At 56.2% G+C, this 24861-nt stretch overlaps 1 long non-coding RNA gene across 2 annotated transcripts; it reads right to left on the bottom strand.

The window, feature by feature from the left end:
- Window positions 1-12790: 12790 nt before the first annotated feature.
- LOC138849225 (uncharacterized) lies at window positions 12791-24281 on the bottom strand. Of its 2 annotated transcripts, none has more exons than XR_011387680.1 (4): window positions 24147-24281; window positions 20605-20694; window positions 13981-14086; window positions 12791-13226 (listed from the first exon to the last, which is right to left on the bottom strand). It is a non-coding gene; the product is annotated as an uncharacterized lncRNA (long non-coding RNA). The 2 variants fall into 2 exon arrangements; XR_011387681.1 differs by lacking the exon at window positions 24147-24281 and adding an exon at window positions 21715-22181.
- Window positions 24282-24861: the final 580 nt, after the last annotated feature.

Genomic DNA, 24861 nt, shown 5'->3' with positions numbered 1-24861 from the left:
CGCCACTCAGGCTCAGTCCCCAGCAGGACCGTGGCCAGCCCAGCCTCTCCAGGTCGGTGTGGGACGCCCAGGCCTCCCAGGATGGCGCAGGGGTCAGGCCTCTGCCGAGGACAGAACCCCTGACTACAAACGCACGCCAGGTGCAGGGCCTGGGAAGGAGACGTCAAACAGTTTCCCAGGGGCTGTTGTTGGGAGGGAAGGGCTGGGAGACTGTGGCTGCCACCACGTCACCGTCCCCATGGCTCCTCAGCTATGCTAGCCTCTTTCCTGAACCCTGAACTGCCCCAAGTGTGCTGCTACCCCAGGACCTTGGAATGCCATTCCTGTGGCCTCCCCAGGGCTCCCTCACTCCATCCGGGTCTCACCCCAGACTGCCTCCTCCCAGTCCTCCCACTAAACGACATGGTGGGTACTCTGTTGTCTTCACGTCTTTCCTGCGTCCTGGAACCACCTCCACAGAAATCCTATGCTGACACCCTTACATACCCGCTGTTCAGTCCCCGTCTCCCCCGCCAGAGGGCAGGGACCAGGCGTGTTCAGTCCTTGGCAGCACCCTCAGGGCCCAGAGCGGAGCCCGGCACAGGGGGACTCGGGACAAGCACGGACTGACCAGGTCCGACAGCGCGGAGCCATGAAGAGCCACACGTGTTAGCGTCCACACTGCCGGCTGCCGCAGCCTGGAGGCGCAGACACGGTGTGCCCCGGGCAGCGGCAGGGGAGGAGGGCTCCCTGGGGAGGAGAGACGGGCGTGTCCATGGTGTTAATGAGCGTCTCCGTGACCGCCAGTGAGGCTGGCTGTGTGTGTTCGTCGTTCTAACCATGCTCAGGGCGCGTTCTCCCACGGGCTCCTTGTGGTCTGTTAGGTTGAAAGGGCCCCTAAGTGAAGAGATCCAGCTCACCCACACGTACACACATGTGCTCAACATACGTGCACATGTGCACAGCCAGCAGTGACAGTTAGCTGCTTACTTTTTCATTTGGATGCCGTTTATAGACGTGTAGCCAATTTTTTTTTTTGGCGTGATGCTTCTGCAACTAGAAATTCCTTTACCCAAAGGATAGACTTTCTTTTTTTTCTTTTATTTTTGTTTTTGACAGGCAGAGTGGACAGTGAGAGAGAGAGACAGAGAGAAAGGTCTTCCTTTTTGCCGTTGGTTCACTCTCCAATGGCCGCCGCAGCCGGCGTGCTGCGGCCGGCGCACCGCGCTAATCCAATGGCAGGAGCCAGGAGCCAGGTACTTCTCCTGGTCTCCCATGGGGTGCAGGGCCCAAGCACTTGGGCCATCCTCCACTGCACTCCCTGGCCACAGCAGAGAGCTGGCCTGGAAGAGGGGCAACCGGGACAGAATCCGGCGCCCCAACCAGGACTAGAACCCGGTGCGCCGGCACGGCAAGGTGGAGGATTAGCCTAATGAGCCGCGGCGCCGGCCAGGATAGACTTTCAATGCCCCTGGGATTTCATTTTCTCTTGTACCCACGTAGAGTTAGCTTTGTTATCCAGAACAGCGATCGGATGAGGAGTCTCTAAGAAAGTCCCACTGTTAACCCTGCAGCTCCACTTCCCCAACACTGCTCCGGCCTGCTGCTCAACCCGAAGCTCGTGACCTGCGCCGGGGAGACCCAGGCCCCAGTCCGCCCCTCCCCCACCCCGCCCCGGGCACACCTTCCTGGGACAGCCATCATACCGGAAGGTGTGGAGCATCCCTAGAGGTAGGTCATTCAACTGCCCTGTAATTGAATGCATTGTTTTGACATTAAAACAGATTGGCCCACTTTGGAGAAGAAAGCAGCATTCTTGTAAAATGTTAAGGAAAAAAGTGGGAAAGCGGGGCCGGCTTGGTTAATCCCCCGCCTGTGGCGCCGGCACACCGGGTTCTAGTCCTGGTCGGGGTGCCGGATTCTGTCCCGGTTGCCCCTCTTCCAGGCCAGCTCTCTGCTGTGGCCCGGGAGTGCAGTGGAGGATGGCCCAAGTGCTTGGGCCCTGCACCCCATGGGAGACCAGGAGAAGCACCTGACTCCTGGCTTCAGACCTTCAGACCAGCACAGCGCCGGCCGTAGCGGCCATTTAGGGAGTGAACCAATGGAAGGAAGACCTTTGTCTCTGCCTCTCTCTGTCACTATTTATAAAAAAAAGTGGAAAAGCTCACCGTTCCATCAGGGCTCTGCGTGGCTGCAGAGAAGGAGCCGAGCTGTGCCCAGCACTGGTTCTCCAGGACGCTCATTGGACAGAGCCTGTGGAGCTGACAAGTGCAACCTGAAAACCCCCGGTGGAAAATCGGCTTCTTCTGTCAGGAGAGTTTACAACTGATACGACACATGACAGATCCAAAAGGATTGTGCATTAAGATTTTTTTTTAAGATTTATTTATTTATTTGAAAGTTCCAGCTACACACAGAGAGAAGCAGAGGCAGAAACATAGACCGGGGGGGGGGGGGTGGTTTCCGTCCTCTGGTTCACTCCCCAAATGGCCACAATGGCCAGAGCTTGGTCTATCTGAAGCCAGGAGCCAGAAACTTCTTCCAGGTCTCCCACATGGGTGCAGGGCCCAAGGACTTGGACCACCTTCTTCTGCTTTCCCAGGCCACAGCAGAGAGCTGGATTGGAAGTGGAGCAGCCAGGACTAGAACCAGCGCCCATATGGGATGGCGGCACTGCAGGCAGCAGCTTTACCCACTATACCACAGCGCCAGCCCCAAGGTGATTTTAATTACACACATGTTTTTGTAATTTGGATGTGCCCATGAGACAACGTTAAGTGAGAAATGTGGGCTACAAAAACAGGGTCCTCTATGTTACCCCGACTTTATGACCCCGCGAGAACACACACAGGGAAGCCGTGCAGAGAAGGGGAGGCGCTTGCATCAGGGGTTAAGACGCTGCCGGGGACGCCCGCACCCTGTGACACCTGGTTTGAGTCCCGACTCCTCCATCCCCAGTCCAGCTCCCTCCTAATGTGCACCCTGGGAGGCCACAGGGGATGGCTCTCTGTCACCTGTCACCTGTCACCCGCCTGGGAGACCCAGATTGAGCTCTGGGCCCTGGCTTCAGTCTGGCCCAGCCCTGGCTGTTGTGGACATGTGGGGAGTGGACCAGCCGATGGACTATCTGTGAGTGTGTGTGTGTGTGTGTGTGTGTGTCTTCACTTCAAATAAAATGAAAATAAGTAAAAGTTAAAAAGAAAATACGCAGAGAAGGAAAAGGAAAACTGCTTCACGAAGTTCAAGGAGAATGGAAAGAAAAGATAAGCTGATTTGGGTGCGCAAGGTTTTGAACTCCACGCACAGTATTCGATGCATTTCCCACAAACTTTCCGATACAACGGCAGCAGCAGCAGGGCAGCTTGGGGGAGCTCCGCCTTCCTGCTCTCCTGAACCCTCCGGGGCTTCCCCACAAGCTCGCAGCGTCCTGCGCAGAAGCAGAGACCCAGAGACCTTGGGCTCGGTGCTTGCTCGGGGAGTGGTCTTGCTATTGAAAGGGAAGCGGAACCCGGCGGGAGGGCAGCGGAACGGGGTTCCTCTTGTCTTTCTCTGTGTGTTAGAAATGATCACGTGGGAATATTTTTACAGCTCTTTTCAGGTCACCAGGCTGGAAATGGCTCAGCCACGCCTGGCCCGCTCCAGTGTGGGGGGCGTCCCTCTCGCCTCTCACTGGACTTTGTTGTGATCTGGGGCCTCGTCTGTCTGCTGGAGGTTTTTCATCAGGTCCACGTCCTGGCAGCCTGCTCTCAGGGCTGTTCCAAGCCGTCCCGTGTCTGGGAATCCCTCACAGAGGCCAGGGTCCAGCCGGCTGTCTGTCCCAGAGAGGGTGATGCCCATGGCACAACCAAAGTCCCTCCTGGCCCTGGGAAGTGACAGCCAGACCACTGTTTCTGACCTGGCCAGCAAACAGCCCTGGGACCCGCAGAAACACAGAGGGACCCCCATGCCCTACCCCAAGCCCTGCACTAAGGAGATGCCCCCGCTTTGTTGAGGTTCACCACTTCGCGAGCATTGGACAATGCCATTTGCCCCAGATAAAGACGACAACCCAGAGGGACAGAATAAAGAATGCTATCATCCACAGGGAATGGACAGGGAATGGGGGGAAGCACCCAGGCTGGGCTGCCCGAACCTTTTAGGACATGAGCGAGTCCCCTTTCCGATCTCCCTGAGCCCGGTCTGCCCTCCCTGTCCCCAGCCTCCCAGGTAACTACGGGGGAAGCGGAGGAAGCCGGGGAGCGGCTGTCCCGGGGCTCCCGGCAGAACAGCACTCCTTCATTCATAGTCCCCAGCTCAGCTTTACACACAGGCACCTGCTGGGCATTGGGGGGGTGCCAGGCTCTCAGCAGGGGGGCAGTGGGGGGTGCAGCCCCTCCCAGCAGCCGTGTGTGACCTCAGCCGGCTCAGCACCCAGACAGAAAGGATAACCACCCGCCTCACGCCTGTGGTGAGGCTGAGCGACCTCACACACTAAGTGCTCGGAACGTGGCAGAGCGTGAGTGTCATAGGGCTATTGGCTGTCACCACACTCGCACAACAGTCCTGGACCGTGGACGGTGTCTCAGCTGTGCCAACAGGCACAGGCACGCCTCGTTACAGAGTCCTTTCTTCTCCACGCCACCCAGTAACACCCCAGCGGTGGCCGCTGCACACAGCTGTCTAATCCCAGTGGCTCCCTCCCCCTTTGCTTCCTCCTCCTCTCTCTCTCCGCCGTCTTTTCCACCCCAAGTGGCAGACAAGTCGATCCGCCACTTCCCCTCCTCTTTGAGATGTCAGCTACCTGTGGTCAACCACACTCTGAAAATATCGCATGGAAAATTCCAGAAATGAACAAGGGACAAGTTGGCGCTGTGATGAAATCTCTCACCCCGTGCTGCTGTGTGTTGTCTGAGACATCCAGCGTTTCCACGCTGCACCTGCGCCCCGCCCGTTAGCGCTCAGAGACGCACGCAGGCTTCAGTTCCACTCGAGGCCCAGGGTTCCAGCCATCCACTGGGGGCCTCGCAACACATCCTCCCTGGATGGCCGGGGCAGTGGGGAAAGAGGTCTTGGAACAAACAAAAACCTCCCACCCACAGCTGACACCCCAGTTCCAACAGCCGGCCCAGCCCCCAGCCCCACCTCTCAACACCCCAAACCCGCTGCCACAGCCTTCTCCCTGCACATGCGGCCTGGGGGTCATTCCTCATGCCCCACTCCCATCCTGCCCTGCTCCCCACCCACGGGGCCCTTTTTCAGATGCAGCTGGGAGCCAGTGCCTCCCACTCTGGTCACCGAGCTCCGTGCTCCCTTGGGTTCCTAAAGGAGGCTCCAGCAAGCCTGGGCCCTGCCCACCTCCTACACATGCACTGTGTGGCCCCTGCTGCAGCCCCAGCTCACTCTGGCCTCACCGAGCTCCTGGGCCCTCCACCACGGCCAGCCCTCAGCCACGCCCTGCCCTGCTCCACCCTGGGACCTTGTTCCTGGGGCTGGCTCCTCCTGGGTCTGTTCCACTCACTCCCTCCACTCCTTTAGGCTCGCTCTTTCTTTCTTTCTTTTGACAGGCAGAGTTAGACAGCAAGAGAGAGAGAGAGAAAGGTCTTCCTTCTGTTGGTTTACCCCCCCCCCAAGTGGTTGCTATGGCCGGCACTGTGCCGGTCTGAAGCCAGGAGCCAGGTGCTTCTCCTGGTCTCCCATGGGGTGCAGGGCCCAAGCACTTGGGCCATCCTTCACTGCCTTCCAGGGCCACAGCAGAGAGCTGGACTGGAAGAGGAGCAACCGGGACAGAATCCGGCGCCCCGACCGGGACTAGAACCCGGGGTGCCGGCGCCACAGTCGGAGGATTAGCCTAGTGAGCCGCGGCGCCGGCCGCTCTTTCTGCACTTCCTTTTCCACCTGAGACCCACCTGATCACCTGTGTAGGGGTGCATAGCATCCCCCAACAATTACTTCCGCATGGAGCAGCAGCTTAGTGTACCAGGCCTGGAGCATCTGGGGTCCACGGGCACCTCAACTGTGCTGTTAACTCAAGCATCCAGGGAAAAGGCCTCGTCCAGTTTCTTTATGGTGTCCACTCAATTCCCTGCTCCTCAGCAGACACGCACGCACACACACACACACTCATGCACACACACACTCATACATGCACACACACACACTCATACATGCACACACACTCACACACTCATACACGCACTCATACACACTCATACACGCACACACACTCTCACACACTCATACACACACGCGTGCGCACACACACACACTCATGCACACACACTCTCACACACTCATACACACACACGCACACTCACACACTCATACACGCACTCATACACACTCATACACGCACACACACTCTCACACACTCATACACGCACACACACACTCGCACACACACACGCTCAGTGATGTTTAAACCAACAGTTACCACGACGATCGCATGTGATGATTGCGCCACCGCGACACTTCTGCCACGTGTGTCGCTCGGCATCCTCCTGTGGGGCGTTCCCTCTCCCCCACTCGCTTCTCCACCAGCTCCTTGTCGGCACAGCTCAGGGTTTGCGGTGCCGTCCGCACGCTGACATTTTTGTTCTTGGTTGCAGCTGCACTCTCACAAGAGAAATTAGACATCCTGTCCACAAAGATCACCTGGAACAGAGACTAACTCGTGCCACGTTTTGCAGAGTATGGCACAGCCCCGTGATTCCCACGCAGAGGGTACACGTTGGTAAGGGAAGTAAGGCGCGCGTCTGGAGAACACGCCTGCAGGTAGATGCAAGTGGCTGGCGGAGTCCGGGGAGTCCTGGGTGCTGTGCTGAAGGAGACCGGGAGCGGAGGGGGAGGAGGCGCCAGCGTTTCTGTAAGGACGGTGGGTGCACACCCGTGGCCCTGCAGTGGGTCTTCTATAGGGATGGTGGGTGCACACCCATGGGCCCTGAAGTGGGTCCTCCGAGTGTTTAGCCAAGAATAACATCGAAGGTGACCAAGGAGCGAGGCCACTTTCAGAAAGCCCAACAGGCCACCGCGCCAGGTGCAGAATCAAGCAATGTTTCCACCCAGCTGGCTCCAAGGCCAGGCCCTTAAAGGCAGATGGTCCGACTACGAGCAGTGAAGCACGGGCTCAGGTCTGGCTTGTGTCAGAAACGTCACCTCTCACAGGTCAAGTGCACCGCAACGAGGGGCTGTGGCTGTCCTGGTCCCCATCGCCAAGCGGCCATGACAGCTGGCCCAGGATGAGGCCAGCAGACGGGACTCGGCGAGTGCGGGCAGCAACCTGCCGTGCAATCCCCGGTGGGGTCGGGGCTGGGCCCACGTGGGGTCTGGCTCATCACCCTCTGCTCCTTCCAGAAGCCCAGGCCAAGACATGCAAAGACGCACACACACACGAAAATCACTTTCAGCTTACATCCTCAACACCGTACAGTTCACCAGCCATCCAGAAATCTACGCTAAAACACTGTGTAACCCTTCTCTCTCTCTCAGAAAATCACAACTTACAGCTGTAGACGCACCCATACGAGCTGAAAACAACCCCTGTGCACACACCTCTGCAGCAGCTCTGCTCATAATTACCAAACACCTGGAGACAACCAACACGCCCTTCAACAACTCAACAGGCAAACCAACCACGGCCATCCAGACAATGGGGTAAGATTCAGTGACGCAACACTGTGAGCTCTCCAGCCAAAAAAGGCCTGAGGGAAACTTGCGTGTGCTATTTGGTGGGAGAAGCTGGTCTGGAAAGCCTGCACACTGAGTCCAGCCACAGGCTGTTCTGGAAAAAGCAGAGCTAGGGAGACAGTAGAAAGCTTGGTGGTACTTGTCGGGGGAGGGAGAAAGAGATGTTCAGGGGGCACAGGGGATTTTTTTAAAACTTTTAATAAAAGATTTATTTATTTATTCAAAAGGCAAAGTGACAAAGAGAGGGGTCGGAGAGAGATCTCCCATCCTCTGGTTCATCCCTAAATGGCCGCAACAGCCAGAGCTGGACTTGTCCAAAGCCAGGAGCCAGGAGCTTCCTCCAGGTCTCCCACGCGGGAGCAGGCACCCAAGGACTTGGGCCGTCTCCCACTGCTTTCCCAGGCCACAGGAGAGAGCTGGATCAGAAGCAGAGCAGCCGGGACTCTAACCAGAACCCATATGGGATGCCAGCGTCGCAGGCTGCGGCTTTACCCAGTATGCCACAGTGCCAGCCCCAACAGGGGATTTTTAGGGCAGTGGAATCACTCTGCAGACATGTAACGGTGGACGTGCACCACAACACAGGTGTCAAAGCTCACGGAGGCATCAGCACCAAGGGTGCAGCTAACGCACATGGGGAGGTCAATCAACAGTTACCTTTCTTTTCGCTTATCACTTCTGACCAATGCGATGGAAATCTGACCATGGGAATTGAAGCAGGGGGAGTGAGACAGCAAATGGGAACTCTCTCTACTTTCTGTCGCTCCCCCTCTTCGTGGAGGAGCAACACTAAGCCCTGCCTAGGCTTCATATCCGAGTCACGGCACCATTATGTCGCTCCCCCTCTTCGTGGAGGAACGACACAGGACCCTGCGCTGTTCTTTCGTCTGCTCGGCCCTTCCCGGGTTTGTTGCTGGTTCTTCCCGGGTTGGCTACTATCCCTTCCACCTCCGTGGAAGGGCAGTTCCCCCTGGCCACATTCCCCACTTCCGCAGGGGAGCGGCACACCGCCGGCCGGCTTTCTGGGGGGCTGCACAGGTGTTCCTTCAGCTAGATGTTCCCCATAGATGTTCCCGGTGCATGCCGTCTCTCTCCTCCTTTATAGTCCTCCTCTGCCAATCCCAACTCGGCTGCCCACACGCCGAGTACGCTGCTCTCCTCCAATCAGGAGCAAGTCCTACAGTTTATCAGTTGAACTGGAGGCAGCTGTGCGGAAGCTGTTTACTTCTCTCCCAGCGCCATATTGTGGGAGAGCAGATGCATAGAATAAGTCTTAATTCCAGTAACTCAGTCTAGTCCGGATTGTTCCCCACACTTTCCATTCAATTTTTGGGGGCCAGCGCCGTGGCTCAATAGGCTAATCCTCTGCCTGCAGCGCTGGCATGCATCCAGGGTTCTAGTCCCGGTCGGGGCGTCGGATTCTGTCCCGGTCGCTCCTCTTCCTGTCCAGCTCTCTGCTGTGGCCCGGGAGAGCAGTGGAGGATGGGCCCTGCACCCCATGGGAGACCAGGAGAAGCACCTGGCTCCTGGCTTCAGATCAGCGCAGTGTGCCGGCCGCAGCAGCCATTGCAGGGGTGAAACAACGGAAAAGGAAGACCTTTCTCTCTGTCTCTCTCTCTCTCACTGTCCACTCTGCCTGTCCAAAAAAAAAGAAAAAAAACTTTATGCTCGCTTCGGCAGCACATATACTAAAAAAAAAAAAATGGGAACAATTTTTTGGTAAACTTAAAACTGCTAAAAAGTAAATAAATAAATAAATAAAATAAAGTCTATTAATTTTTTTTTTTTTGACAGGCAGAGTGGACAGTGAGAGAGAGAGACAGAGAGAAAGGTCTTCCTTTTTGCCGTTGGTTCACCCTCCAATGGCCGCCGCGACCGGCGCACCGCGCTGATCCGATGGCAGGAGCCAGGAGCCAGGTGCTTTTTCCTGGTCTCCCATGGGGTGCAGGGCCCAAGCACCTGGGCCATCCTCCACTGCACTCCCTGGCCACAGCAGAGAGCTGGCCTGGAAGAGGGGCAACCAGGACAGAATCTGGCGCCCCGACCGGGACTAGAACCCGGTGTGCCGGCGCCGCTAGGCGGAGGATTAGCCTAGTGAGCCGCGGCGCCGGCCTAAAGTCTATTAATTTAAATACAGAGTACAGTATTATAAAACCCACAGGATGCACACAACATTGTGATGTGTGTTACACTTAATAGGCTAAATATGTCAGCATCATCAGCTGAATTTGGGTCCCACAATCGCACGACTGTTACACTGATGATGAACACCTTGGACATGTGGACTACAGAGATCTGGGAAGCTATTCTGCTTCAAAGATGCACAGGTGGGGCTGGCACTGTGCAGTAGTAAGTTAGGTCTCCACCTGCGGCACCAGCATCCCAGATGGGCGCCAGTTCGAGTCCTGGCTGCTCCACTTCCAATCCAGCTCCTGGCTGATGGCCTGGGAAAGCAGTAGAAGATGCCAAGTCCTTGGGCCCCTGCACTCGCGTGGGAGACCCAGAAGAAGCTCCTGGCTCCTGGTTACAGATTGGCTCAACTCCAGCCATAGCAGTCATTTAGGGAGTGAACCAGCGAATGGAAGACCTCTCTCTCTCTCTCTCTCTCTCTCCCTCTGCCTCTGTAACTCTGCCTTTCACATAAATAAATACATCTTTAAAAAAAAGAAAAGAAAAGAAAATCCCCTTCCCCAGGATGTAGCTGCTTCATCCGGGACCTAAATGGGGGACGGGGGACGCCATGACATTAAGCTCCAGGTGGCACTTGGGGAGTTGTCACAGAACTCCCAGGCGGCTTCACACCTGTAGAGACACCGCCCCCTGCCCCATACACAGGACGACAACGGGGAGCTGCTCCCTCTTTTTTTACCAGAGAGCAAGCTAGAGGCGCTGCCCGGGGGGCTACCTCTCCCTCCCCCACCCCATCCGCCTTCAGGCAATCCTCTGGCCCACTTGCGGTGGGGATTCCTCCAAACACTCATGTGTGAACACGCTTCTCTCTTGCTGTTAACTACATCCTGTTCCCCTTTGTGCACCTATATTGGAGTCTGTACCTAGAAGGCCTGTCTTCGTGAGACAGGACCGGAAGAAGACTAGAATCCCCACACCCTGTGTGAAGGAGCACTTCCGGGCGAGTGAAGGAGCACTTCCGGGCGAGTGAAGGGAGCCCTCCTGCTCGGGAGAGAGTGGGCTCCTGCAGGCGCACGAGGGGTCCCTGCTGGTGCAAGCACACACTCGGGTGCTCGCTCAGGGCGCGTGCACAGCACACGCAGCTCCTCCAAAGAAAACCGCAAAAAGCGCCACCCTCCGCCCAGCGCTGCTGAACCCTTGCTTCTCCACGTTCCCGTCCTGAACAGCCAGCCGGAGACACGGCGCGTGGCTCCGGGAATGCCGGCCCTGCTGAGCCGAGCAGTGAGGACCCCAGTGTGCGCCTTTCGGCAGGTGTCACAGCTGTGCCATTACCAAGTCTGACATTTGTTAAAACCAAAGGGCCGTGAACTCCAGCAAGTGAGACCCTCCGCTTACACCAGGGCTAGTCCCTGTCTGGAATAGCGAAGGGGCGGCGGTGGGAAGGATTAGGGTTGCTTTCCATCTGGCTTTCACTCTGCTCCTCGTTTTCTTTTTCTTTCTTTCTTTCTTTCTTTCTTTCTTTCTTTCTTTCTTTCTTTCTTTCTTTATTTATTTTTATTTGACAGGTAGAGTTATAGACAGTGAGAGAGAGACAGAGAGAAAGGTCTTCCTTCCGTTGGTTCACTTCCCAAATGACCACTAAGGCTGGCGCTGTGCCGATCCGAAGCCAGGAGCCAGCAGCCAGGAGCCAGGTGCTTCCTCCTGGTCTCCCATGTGGGTTCAGGGCCCAAGCACTTGGGCCATCCTCCACTGCCCTCCCAGGCCACAGCAGAGAGCTGGCCTGGAAGAGGAGCAACCGGGACTAGAACCAGCGCCCACACGGGATGCCGGTGCCGCAGGCGGAGGATTAGCCAAGTGAGCCACAGCACTGGCCCCATGCTCCTCATTTTCAACATGTTGAATGTTGGGGCGTGATGCATTCGCTTGCCTTCCAAAGGCCTCGGAAGGCGCACACGGGAGAAGCCCCTGAGCCCCCTCCCATGCTCTAGTTAATCCTACCCTCTGCCCAGACCGTCCCACTCTTCATCAATAGGTGTTGTTGTTTTTTTTTTTTTTTAAGTTGTATTTATTTAAAAGGCAGACGGGGTTGGGGGATGTTTCATCAGCTGGTTTGTTTCCCCCCAAAAGGCTGCAACAGCCAATGCTGAGCCAGGCCAGTACCAGGAGCCTGGATTCCATCTGGGTCTCTCACATGGGTTCAGGGGCCCCAGCACTTGGGCCATCTTCCATGGCTTTCCCGGGTGCATTAGTAAGGAGCTGGACCAGAAGTGGAGCATCCGGGACTCAATCCATTGCTTCCATACAACGCCAGCATGCATAGATGGTTTAAATCTTCCAAAATCATTAAAGAAACGCAAGCTAATGCGCCCACCCTCACCACCACTGCCCCTTGACACAGAGGCTGACACAGACCCCACTCTCTGCCTGCTGTTTCGCAGAACACTGTCCCATGGAAATCTCTCCTCATGTGGGGCATAAAAGCACACGCCTTACCAGTTCAGCCCTGTTGCACTCTGTGGCGGGGCGGTCCCATCATGCAGCCCCCCGCCACCGCACCTGCTATTCTCATCCTACAGTTCCTTCTATGGGATTTGTGCTTTCGCCTTTGCTGCAGGTCTTCAGTGTGTCTGGGGTCCTGGTGGGTGTGAGGAAACTTCCATTTGCAACACAGGGCAGTGCACGACACAGACAGGTCCCCAGCGGCTGCAACAGCCGGAGGCCCCAGGGGACGGCTCTGCGGGTGGGATGGTTTATGTCACAGCCGACTTGACTGGCCCGGGAGCTCAGATCTCTGCTTAAGTGTCATTCTCAGCGTGCTGGTGAGGCTGGTTTGGGATTTGAATCAGGAAACAGAATGGAGCACATTGCCCTGGGATACGGGCTGGTTGTGCCCCCCGTAGAGTTCCCATGTTGCAATGTCAGTCCCATTGCGAAGCAGGAAGAGGGGAGAGACTTCACCCAATTGTGGCTGAGAGGTGGGGCTTTGGGAAGCGAGGAGAATTCCACAAGGCCATCATGGTGGACTCCATGGCCAAATCTTGGCGGCTTTATAAGGAGAGGAAGAGAGGACAGGCACAGACCACCTGAGAGAGGACCTCACCTCCCCCACCACGACAAGCCCCACTGGGTGCACCGTCTTGTGGTCATTGGGTCTATAACACCCAAGGAAAACTAATTTGTGGTAGGAATGGGTGTCATCAGGCCCGTTTCTGAGACGTCCATGTTCCGGGAAGCACGCCGGCTGTGCCGCGACCTGTGGCAGGCGCCTGCACACTGCACCCCCAGATCTCGTTCACTGCCAAGTTCTCATGTAAGCCTCGGTGGAGACACTCCCGGAAGTGTTGAGACACAGCTACTGGAAATCATCCGCCTGGCACCTGCCGCGGGACACGGGGTGACACCCTGCACCTTGAGTAACTCGCCGACGTCCTTGGCCAATCTCCTCCCAGCGTCTGCTGCAGGCAAGCATTGCGGGTGAGAATCTGTGAACCCGGCCCTTGCTGGAGAGTGGTGGCAACACTGTAACTTCCCCAAATCCGCAGGGGCAGAGGCGAATCCACTCCCAGAAATTCCCACCGTTAAACTGTAGCCAGATGTCCAGGGGCTCTCCCTTGCCCCAGCCCCAAATGAAGTGAGTTTGAACCCCCAATTCCCTGGAGGCAAGACAGTCAACGGTCATTTCAACCCCTGCGATGCACCCCAAGGCCACGGCCCTGGGGAACACGCTCCAGGCTGTCCCATCTCGGCCCTTGTCTGTGCCGACTCTGCTGGAAAACGCAGCCCGCTTCTCCCGCCTTGCCCAGAAACACAGGTGCACACAAGGACACATAAGGACACGTGTGTGTGCTGGACGTGTGACCAGTTAACACTAGGCCTGAGCTGCCGCATGATGGACAGTCAGTACACCAGAGACAGATGCAAGCAAGCAGCAGGTTATTCGGATGGCCGCCTAGGGGACACGCACTCTGGGATCCCTGTTAATTTCCAATTCAGCAGGAGCCAGGAGCTCCTTCCAGGTCTCCCACATGGGTGCAGGGGCCCGAGCACTTGGGCCATCTTCCACTGCTTTCCCAGGCCATAGCAGGGAGCTGGATCGGAAGTGGAACAGCCTGGATGTGGGATGCTGGTGCCGCAGGCAGAGGCTTAACCTGCTGGGCCACAGTTGTTTCTCCCACCCCCACCCCCGACGGCCCTGAGTTCCCCCCTTACCCGGGGTCTGCTCTTCCAGCCTCAGACCTTCCTTCAGCTTCTGAGATCTCAGTCCTGCCTCTGCAACAAACAAGGAGCCACGATGTTAGCAGCCGGTTTCTGTCCACTGGAATACAAACAGGGAAGGAAGAGGTTCCTTTTCCAGTTGCAAATGCGTGGCCGGCCCCAAGGTTAGACTGCGAAGGGAAGAAGGGGCATGCACACGCTGGGAGCCATGCACACGTGGCCACAGCACTTGCATGGATGTCAATATTCACACACGTGTGTGTGCATGTGCAAACACACACGGGTATGTATACACGTGTCAGCCCACATGTGCTCATGGACAGGTGTGCACACTCTATCCCCAGAATCGGCCGGCACTGGAGTTTTTGGAAGTGACAGCTGTACAGAGCGACAAGACGAGGACTGAAGGCATAAACAGGCTCTTGTTACAGAAGAGGCCCTTCTGTTCTTAACAGTCCGTTCAGCTCCTGTCCCTGCCCAGGCCCAACCGCACAACACCTTCTCCTCCCCTCCTCTTCTCTCCTCTTCCTCTTCTTGACTCAACAAAATAACTCATCACAGCGAGTTGCGTAAGGCCTCCTAGCACCGAGCTTCTTGGAGTCCACTTCGCACCCCAAGCCCATCTCAAGGCGTTTTCCAAAAGCCATGGTGCTCTATCCTGGGAAGAAGCCCACCACTGTGGCTCAGACCACCAGCTTCTGACTTCTCCTTACGTAGGAAGAGGGGCTCCACAGCTCCGGGGGCGTCCTCTCGCGCACCAGCCTTCCTGTGCGCATTGTCGCACACACGTCAGGTGTGGGGTGCCTCCTGGGGTTTCACCCTTGTGTTGTCGCAGAACCAAAGTGATGCGAGCATTCCCGGCTTAGCGGTGGGCCGGACTTTGTGTACTCTGCCCAAGATCTCAACAAACAGCCTCCCACCGCAGGGCTGACAGGTCTTTAATCCCCCAAGACAGGCTCTACCGACCGCCTCCCCGCAGCTTGTCTGCTGGCCCAGGACTTCCATCAGCCTGGAGCCGGAGCCAGGAGAGCCCGGGGAGGGGGCTCCAACTCCTCAAGGACCGGTGGCTCAAGGCTTCAGCAATGGGCAGTGTAGACGAGACCGCGACTCTGAGCTCTGGACCACAGACGGCGTGGCTGACGAGGTTGCACAGGATCCCAGGTGCCGAGCTGCCCTTCCGGGGAGAGAGGAAATGAAGGCCATCTTAATTCCAGAGAAGGTTCATCCAGGGTTGTCCAACTTGGTGACGGACCAAATGCCAGAACTAGTTAATCTTTTAACCATAGAAGGGTGATATAAAGTCTCCGATTCCACGCTATCGAAGTCACGAAGGAATTTCTGAACCACTCCCCTCTGTTTAAGTTGTGCTAACTCAACGATTAGGACACTAAAATGCAGTGCTTTCCTTTTATTTTTTAATAAACTATTTATTTATTTTAAAGTCAGTTCAGAGAGCAAGAGGGAGAGACAGAGACAGAGAGAGAGAGCTTCCATCCACTGGTTCACTCCCTAAATGGCTGCAATGGCTGGAGCTGGGCCAGGCTGAAGCCAGGAGCCAGGAATTTCTTCCAGGTCTTCTTCTATATGGGTGGCAGGGGTCCAGCTGGAAGGGACCCATGGCACACAAAGCCAGCTCCGAGCCTCTGCCAGCAGTAGGGAGCAGGTAACCCAGCTGGGTAGGCCTTGGGGGAGAGGTGGGGGGACGCCCACAGATGGCCCAGGTCCACCCCACACCTCGTTTCTCGCTCAGAGCTCGGTGCTGGGCTGGGCAGGCCCTGGTCCCCAGGGCAGAGGTTCTGCTGCCAATAAGCACCTTGGCCCCGGACAGAGACGCACTGGGGCTTCCCGGCTCCAAGGCAGAGCAGAGGCCGGGCGGGGGCCACCTGCGGGCTGCAGCCAGGATCCGGGCCGGCCAGCAGATCTGGACAAAGAGCTCAGGGTCCCTCAGTGGGGTGGGGGCTTTGCGCCCTGTAGTATCTTTCTCTTTTACTTTCTTTTATCTCTGTTTAACCCTTTTAGAACAGTTTTTACTTCTCTTAAGGCTTTTCTTACATTGTGGTAAGCTGTGCGTAGCATATAATTTCCCATGAGAACCGTTGTAGTTGTATAGATTCATGACTTTAATACGCGTCCATCACAGCCATCACCACCCCCCACCTCCACAACGTTCTCATCACCCCCAACAGAAAGCTGTGCCATTGAACAGCATTGCTCACTCCTCCCCAACAGCACCGGGGGCTCCCCTTCCTACCGCCTGTTGTTAGCGGACGCAAGGGGTCCGTCTGCTTAGGGTGTCACTGAATAGTCAGTCAACGGGGGTGCTCAGCGGAGAGCTGTGTTTATTGTGACAAGTGATGGGGACAGTGCGGAAGGAGAGTCCCTGAGAAGCAGGGGGCCCAGGCTAGGGGAGTGTCCAGGTGGCCTGTGGTGTCTGTGGTGGCCTGGCCCCCTCTGAGCCCCAACGAGGAAACCATGCAGTTTCTCTGCCAGTGCCTGGGTCGCCTCCTACCCAAGTCCCCCACTCTGGGTCCCACTGCCCATGTGGATGTGCCTGCCTCGGGACCTCAGGGAGCTGGTCCCACTGTGACTGTCCTTACACTGCCCACAGTGTCCTTGAGGCTCAGCCACGCTGGGGCTTGTGTCTGGATCCCTGTCCTTGTTAAGGTTGAATACCCACTCCGTCCCGTGGCTATCCACCCGGCGCTGGCTCGGTCACCGGTCAGGGGACACCGGGGTGGCTTCCACATTTGGCCAGTGTGAATGGGACAGACAGTGCCTGGGGCATCCCTGCCTCTCCCTCGGCTCCTGCCCCTGCTCCCCATCTGGGGCGCTGGCCCCGTGTTTGTGTGCGATCCTCTAGGATGCTGGCTCCCTGGCTCTCGGTAAGAGCGATGCAAACTTTGTGCCTTCCTTCCAACCCCTCTGCACCCACGTGAGGAGGTGGCTATTCCAGGGAACCTCAGAACCATTCTCTGCAAGGTGCCCAAGGCCTCAGCAGCTGGGACAGGGACCTGGGTGCCCTCCTCCAGAGCCACGGCCACTTCAAGGGGAGCAGGTCACACGGCACAGCATCAAGCCACCGACCGATTGTCCCAGAAAAGCTGCTGTTTGTCTTTGCCAGACAGGACCCACTGGAGTGGCACACAGCAGTGCAACACAAACAGCAGGCGACAGCACTCCGCTCCACCCATTGCACGTGTGTGTGTGTGTGTGTGTGCATCTCAGTTGTGTACCCAAGTTCTCCCAGCACTGAGTAGGGACAGGACCTAGAACCTCCAGCCCCAAAGACAGACAACTTCCAAGCAAGGCAGGGCCACCAGGCCACACAAAGGACCCTGGAGGAACCATGGGGAAGGAGAGTCCTATGCCCTCCAACTGGACACTTCACACACCCCTGGCTGCGAGCAGGACGACAGTGGCATGTGTTCCTGCAGCCCGGATGTGACGTGACGCTCTGGGGTGAGGAGAAGCAAGGCGGACAGGAGCCGAGGGTCGACAGCTTCACTGGGGATGGATTTACCCGGTGAAGAATAAAGCAAACATCGCCAGTCTGGGATCCACATGTTCTCATGAACTTGCGCAGGACACGAGAAAGAGTCTGCGATCAGAGACGCACGGCTGGTCCTGCTCCTTCTCGTCTTCTCCCTCCCTGGCCCCGCCCTACGGGGACAGAGGAGGAGGAGCTGCCCTAGAGGGACGAGGAGCCGCCTCCCTTCCCCACCTGCAGGCTCCGGGCGAGGCGAGGCGCTTCAGCGAGTACACTGACTGATCAATCCCGGAGTCTCGGACGACAACGAGGCGCCTGGAGGATTTCTGAAGCTCTGACCGTGCCCACGAGAGCCATGGGGCTGCCCTAGTTCCGGGCAAAGGGACAGGGAAGAAGAGCTCGGCTTACAGAGCAGGCAGGGAAGAATCAAGTCCTTCCCACGCCACCCATGGGTCCTCCCCCGGCTCCAAGTGTCTGGGGCAGGGGGCGGGGGCTGCAGGTGAGGCATTCGGAGAACTAGGGCCACAGCAGCACCTGTGAGCTGAACCCAGTGACCCTCTGACCTCAGGTGGCCTACAGGGGTGGAAAGACAGGCAGCGCTCAGAGGATTCCTAGGTATTGTCAGGGACTCAAGCACACTGAGACCTGCGGTTGCCAAATTAAATACCAGACGCCCAGTGGGAGTTCCATTTCAGGTAAACCAACGAATACTTCTCTTAGGAGAAGGACATCCCAAATGCTTCAAGAGACATGCCTATCCAATTAATAAAAATTAGTTTTTGGGGGGCCCAGCTCCATGGTTCACTTGGTTAATCCTCCGCCTGTGGCACTGGCATCCCATATGGGTACCGGGTTCTAGTCCCAGTCATTTCTCTTCCAGTCCAGCTCTCTGCTGTGGCCCAGGAAGGCAGTGGAGGATGGCCAGGTGCTTGGGCTCCTGTGCCCACATGGGAGACCAGGAGGAAGCACCTGGCTCCTGGCTTCGGATCGGCGCAGCACCGGCCGTAGCAGCCATTTGGGGAGTAACCAACGGAAGGAAGACCTTTCTCTCTGTCTCTCTGTCTCTCTGTCTCTCTCTCTCTCACTGTCTGTGATTCTACCTGTCAAATAAAGAAATTAAAAAAAATAGTCATTGGTGATCTGAAATTTACACTTCACTAAGTATATCCTGTAATCTTTGACAATTTTACTGAGCTATAATTCACCTACCATATAACATGCCCACTGGAAGTGCAAAATTCACTGGTTTTAGTAAATTCGTGAACTTTTGCAACCAACACAATCAGTGGTAGGACGTTCGCATCACCACCGACAGGAGCCCCCTGCCCCTTAGCAGTTACTTCTCACTCCCTTTGCCCACCCAGACCCCCAGCCCCCGGCAGCTCCATTGTAAGTTCCGTCTCCAGATGTACAGGCTGTGCACATGGAGGCAACAGATGTGGCCCCTCATGCCTGGCTTCCCAGCTCAGCACAAGTTTCTCCAAGATTCCTCTGTGCTGTAGCGCCATCAGCTATTCCAGCGTATGGCTGCAGCGTAGTTACCCGACCATCCGCCGATGGACGTTTGGGTCGCTTCTACCCTTTGGCCAGTGTGCATCGCACGCTGTCCCATCCGTGCCCAAGCTGTGTAGACAGGAGTCTGTTCTCATTTCTCTGGGATGTGGAGCTGGGAGAAGTGCTGAGTCACTCGGTAACTCTGTCTGAGCACGTGTGGAATTGCAACCTGTTCTCTACGGCGGCTGCCCTGGTGTTTCGTTTTTTAATATTTTCACCAGAAATACACAAGGATTCCAGTTTCTCCACATCCTCACTATCCACACGTGTTTCCGATCTGTTTAATTATCGCCATGCTGGTGCTGTGTGAAGTGGCGTTTTCTCCTTGGGTTTCATTTGCATTTCCTTAATGACTAATGAGTGTCTTTCCGCGTCCTTCTCGTCATTTGTGTCTCTCCTTTGAAAAAAAAAAAAAAAACTATGGGGACCCCTTGCAAATTTTGCATTGAGTTGTTGATGTGTGAAGTGTTGATTTGTAGGAGTTCTCTGTATCTTTTTATCAGATATATGAGTTGCGAATATCCTCTCTCATTTGTAGGTCATATTTGCACTTTCTTGATGACATTCTTTGTTTTCATTTCATATTTATTTGTTTGTTTATCTATTTGACAGGCAGAGTCACAGAGGAGGGAGAGAGATCTTCCAAATGGCTGCACTGGCCAGGGCTGGCCCAAGCTGCAGCCAGGAGCCGGGCACCCAGCCTGGTCTCCGATGTGGGTGGCAGGGGACCAGCTGTGCTAGCCATCTGTGCCACCTTCCAGGATCACCAACAGGGAGCTGGATCAGGAGCAGAGCAGCTGGGACTCGGATGTCAGACGTCGGTGTCCCAGGTGGTGACAGAACCCACTGTGGCACTACACTACAGTGTCGGTGCCAGTGGTACCTTTCAAACACAACACTTTTCATTTTCAAAAAGCCCAACTTAGCCATGTTGTTGCTGTTGCTTATGCTTTTGATGTCATATCTAAGAAGACTTTGCATAACGTAAAACTACAAAGACTTACTCCCACGTTTCCTTCCGAGAGTTTTCTGGTTTCCCCTCCTACCTTTAGATCTATGATCAGTTTGGGGATACGGCGTAAGGAAGGTGTCCAACCTTCGTCTCCGTTCATTTGCGTGTGGGAATGTGGCTGTCTGCACCATTTGTTTCAGGCATCCTGTGGTTTTATCTGCTAAATCCAGTTCCCGAGTCAGAGGTTGGCGCCTGAAACACGTGTGCGGCCATTGGAATCCTCCGTGGTTTAGGGTGGGTCTCCTCCTCTCGGTGTCATTTCACATATTTCTTCAACCTTTGGCCTTAAACAGCAAGCGGGGCTGGAGAGGAGAAACCAAGCCCGACTTCTGGTGGCACCCAAGAGTGGAGGTGCAGTTGTTAACTCCGCACAGTTGACATGGCCCTCGTTGGATCCAGCCCTTGGCTGCAGCCCAACAGCCTGGACTAATCTCCCCTTCTGCTTCGTATTTGGAGCTCTACGTCACAAAATAGCAACTGACACTCCCAAATGCCCCTTCTCCCAGTGACCACACCCCGGGCCCGGGTCCCCAGGATCTCTTCCATTGCAAAACATCTGACTTACCAAGATGGCAGGCACCAGGCAATCTGTCTTCTGTGTCCTGTGGCCACACTCCCAGCCCACTGCCGCTTTGGCCAAACTGCACACTGGGTTCTGCATGTGAGAGACCAGAGAGCCCCTTGGGCCATGTTGAAGCTGCTCCACACGGCCCCAGTGGCCTGTGCTGCCCCCTGCCTGGTGCCTTGTCTGAAAGTCCCTGGGTCACTCTCAGTAAGATCCAGACTCTACATGGTTAACAACTCTCTCCTGAGCCGGTGAAGTCACCTCCCCAGCCAGCCGGGCCCTGCCGTCTAGCGAGATGACTCAGTCATTACCAAGGGTGAATAAGGCCTGCGTGCATCTCTGGATTTTCCCACAAATGCCCCCTGGCGAATGTGCGACCAGGAGCAGCCTGGCCTGCAGGGCGGGAATGAGGTGCACGCCGGCCGGCCTTGGATCTTCTTGACTCAGCACGAGGAATCCTGACGGGCTCCTCGCCATGACCTGCACGGACCCAGCCGGGGCGGGGGCGGGGCGTCCACACAGCTCCAGGGACTTGGGCTGACAGCAATCTGTGTTTCCTTTCTTAAAATTTGTGTTTATTTATTTATGAGAGATATATGTGTGTATACATATATAATACATACATACACACACAGAGACATATATATATATACAGAGAGACAGAGAGAAATTTATGAGAGATATAAGTGTGTGTATACATTTATATACATATATATACATACACACACAGACATACATATATATATATAGAGAGAGAAATTTATGAGAGCTATATGTGTGTATATACATATATATACATACATACACACACAGACATATATATATATATATATAGAGAGAGAGAGAGAGAGAGAGAGAGAGAGGGAGAGAGAGAAATTTCACCCCCAGCCCTGCTTCACTCTCAAATGCCTGCAGTGGCCAAGGGGCCTAAACCAGGAACGGAGAATTCAACGCAGGTTTCCCACTTGGGTGGCAGAAACCCAGCGACTTGAGCCACCACCTCTGCCACCTCCCCTCCCCCCTCCCACCAGGGTCAGGCACAGACGGAGCTGGGGCCGGAAATCAAAGTCAGCTCTGGGCCGGCCGTCGCTGTCTTCACCAGCGCCTCACCTGCCCCTCCGTGTTTCTCCGTGACCCCCAGGACACAGGCAGAAGAGCCAAGAAGGCATCTACTTCCCGCGTGCGAAGCTGCTTATCTTCTCCCTTCGCAGTGGAGAACCTCCTGTTACGCTTTCTCTAGGTTAATAAAATGCATCATCATGGTTAAACCTCCGTGTCGCCTTAAGTGTGTCAGTCAGAATTCGGCCAGAGAAACGGAACCTGAGAGTTAGAGAAGGGGAAGTTGGTGGGAACTGGAATTGAAAGGTAGGTTTAGGAGCAGGCACATGGCCTAGCAATTAGTCCATCTGCATCTCGGGGCCGGCGCTGTGGCGCAGTGGGCTAATGCCCTGACCTGAAGCGCCGGCGTCCCAAATGGGTGCCGGTTCAAGGCCCGTCTGCTCCGCTTCCAGTCCAGCTCTCTGCTGTGGCCTGGGAAAGCAGTAGAAGATGGCCCACATCCTTGGGCCCTGCACCCGCATGGGAGACCCAGAGGAAGCTCCTATCTTCAGATCGGTGCAGCTCTAGTCCTTCGGCAACTGGGGAGTGGGCCAGCAGATGGAAGACCACCCACCCTCTCCCTCTCCTCTCTCTGTGTAACTCTGACTTTCAAATAAATAAATAAATCTTAAAAAAAAAAAAAAAAAAAAAAGACATCCCCATCACAGATCGGAGCACCTGCTCCTGTTCCTGCCTCCAGCTTCCTGCCCGGACTGGCCCTGGGAGACAGCAGTGATGCCCCAGGCGACTGGGTTCTCACCACCCGGGTGGGAGACTTGCAATTGTTCCCAGCTCTGGCCCTGGCCCAGCCCAGCCCCGCCCAGCCCTGGCCGTTATGGGCATTTGTGAAGTGAGCCTGTGGATGGAAACTCTCTCTCTGCCTCTCAAATAAATAAATTTTTAAAAGATAAGCTTATTTTAGCACCAAAAAAAATCTGAAATCCATGCATAGTTTTTTCATATCGCATTTTCTATGGATTTTTGAAGACCCCTCACGCGGGTAGCGTATGTGTATACAGAACGTGGGTTCTGTTTCATGTGTGTGTGTGTGTGCGCACATATATTATCATGCCATATAAACACATGACAGTGCCGTAGCCTTAAACAGATATTAACAGTGGGGAAGTAAAGGGAGAACACAAGTGATGTCCAGGGTCCGTGCACACCACTGAGGGGCCGGCAGGTCTGAAACCACGGCTGGGGCAGTCTCCGGGCAGGAGCCAAGGCTCTGTCCAAGGCAAATGGCTGCTTCCATGGGAAAGCCTCACTTGGCTCCCAGGAGCTGCTGGGATGAGGACCCCCCGACAGCCAGGGCCCTGGCTGAGGACCCTACACCTGGGCCCCTGCCTGAGTCAGCCGAAGGTGGTGTGGCCTGGCCACAGGGGCACCGGGGCCTTCATTGTCCAGTTGAAAAAGACAAGGTGCTCGCAAGTGAGGGTCCTCCAGCTGTCCCCAAGGTCACAGAGACGTAACGGCTCAGCTTGAGGCGCGATAAGGAACCACAAGCTGGAGCCCAGGTCCAACCCTGCAGAGAGCTCGGAGCCCACCCGGGCATCCTAGGCTCCCAGGTGTCACGAGGGAGCCCCGCCCCCAAGCTCCCCTTCTCCCCACCCCGCAGGACCCGTCACAACCGTCACCTGCTTAAAACTCCACAGTGGCTTTGTGACCCCTGCAGGACAGCGTCCAGCTTCCTCAGCGTGAGGAGGGGGCCGTTCGGACTCCATCCTTGCCTGCCTTCCGGGCCCCTCTGCCACTGATTTAGGCAGTGACACCTCAAGTGCGGCCCCACCCCACCCATGGCGGCTACACCGTGTCGCAGGGCCATTGCACGTGCAGTGTCAGTTTGGCCTGAACTCCCTTCTGGCTTTGGCCTCCTGGAACCACACCTTGACCCTCAGAGCCTACTTTTTTTTTTTTTTTTTTTTTTTTTTTTTTTTTTTTTTGACAGGCAGAGTGGACAGTGAGAGAGAGAGAGAGACAGAGAGAAAGGTCTTCCTTTGCTGTTGGTTCGCCCTCCAGTGGCCGCCACGGCCTGCGCGCTGCGGCCGGCGCACCGCACTGATCCGAAGGCAGGAGCCAGGTACTTATCCTGGTCTCCCATGCGGGTGCAGGGCCCAAGCACTTGGGCCATCCTCCACTGCACTCCCTGGCCACAGCAGAGAGCTGGCCTGGAAGAGGGGCAACCAGGACAGAATCTGGCGCCCCGACCGGGACTAGAACCCCGTATGCCGGCGCCGCAAGGCAGAGGATTAGCCTAGTGAGCCGTGGCGCCGGCCCCTCAGAGCCTACGTTAAGCACTGTCATAGCCCAGGCGGCCCCAGACCTGCTCTGCCCCACCCCAGGGTTTTCACCCAACGTAAGCACCCACTTGCACCAGGTCAGGGACCCCCCCTCGTGTGTGTGGCACAGGCATCTCCTGCGTCTGCGCCCTGTTCCGTCCTTACCTCCGTCTGCTTTAACTGTGCCTTTATTAGCCGGGATCCCGAGACTCATTCGTGCTCTGCCTCATTCGTTGTGAGAACAGAGCTCCCGCAGACTGCGGCCTGCGGGCCCAGGCGGGCCCACCGCTTGCTTCTGTAGCAGAAGTCTTCTTGGAACACAGCCACACCCACTCGTTTGCATATCGCCCACAGCTGACCTCACACTCTACGGGAAGCACTAAGGAACTGCCCGGGTGGCCAGCACAGCCTGAGACACCTCCTCGTGGGCGCCGTCCAGGAGCTGGCCGCCTCTGCCGCGGGCCCCCCAGCGAGAAGGTGGCCCCCCTCGGCCGCAGCAGGCAGGGTGGCAGGCTCTGTACTCAGGAACCCCTCACGCCGAGGGGCCAGCAGTGGATGTGGGGCCCCCAGGACTGCCCATGGAGACCCCCCCCAAGTGTGGCATCTGCCCAAGAATGGGCGAGCGCTTCACAGACGAGACCTTGGGAGCAGAGTCCTGGCTTGGGAAGAATTCTTGAAGTTTCTAGAAACCTCTGCAAATCCCGCTTAACTGCTGGCTCAATTCTCACTGATACGTGGGCCTCAAGAGAATTGCAGGGGTGGGTGGTGCTGTGGCGCAGCAGGTTAAGCCACTGCCTGCAGCTTGGGCCCCTGCCAAACCCATGGGAGACTCAGATGGAACTCCTGGCTCCTGGCTTCAACCTGGCCCAGGCCCAGCTGT

Source organism: Oryctolagus cuniculus, chromosome 4, assembly GCF_964237555.1.
Source record: "Oryctolagus cuniculus chromosome 4, mOryCun1.1, whole genome shotgun sequence".
Taxonomy (NCBI): Eukaryota; Metazoa; Chordata; class Mammalia; order Lagomorpha; family Leporidae; genus Oryctolagus; species Oryctolagus cuniculus.
Note: the sequence above shows the minus strand (reverse complement) of the source record. Positions and strands in the feature narration are given on the sequence as shown.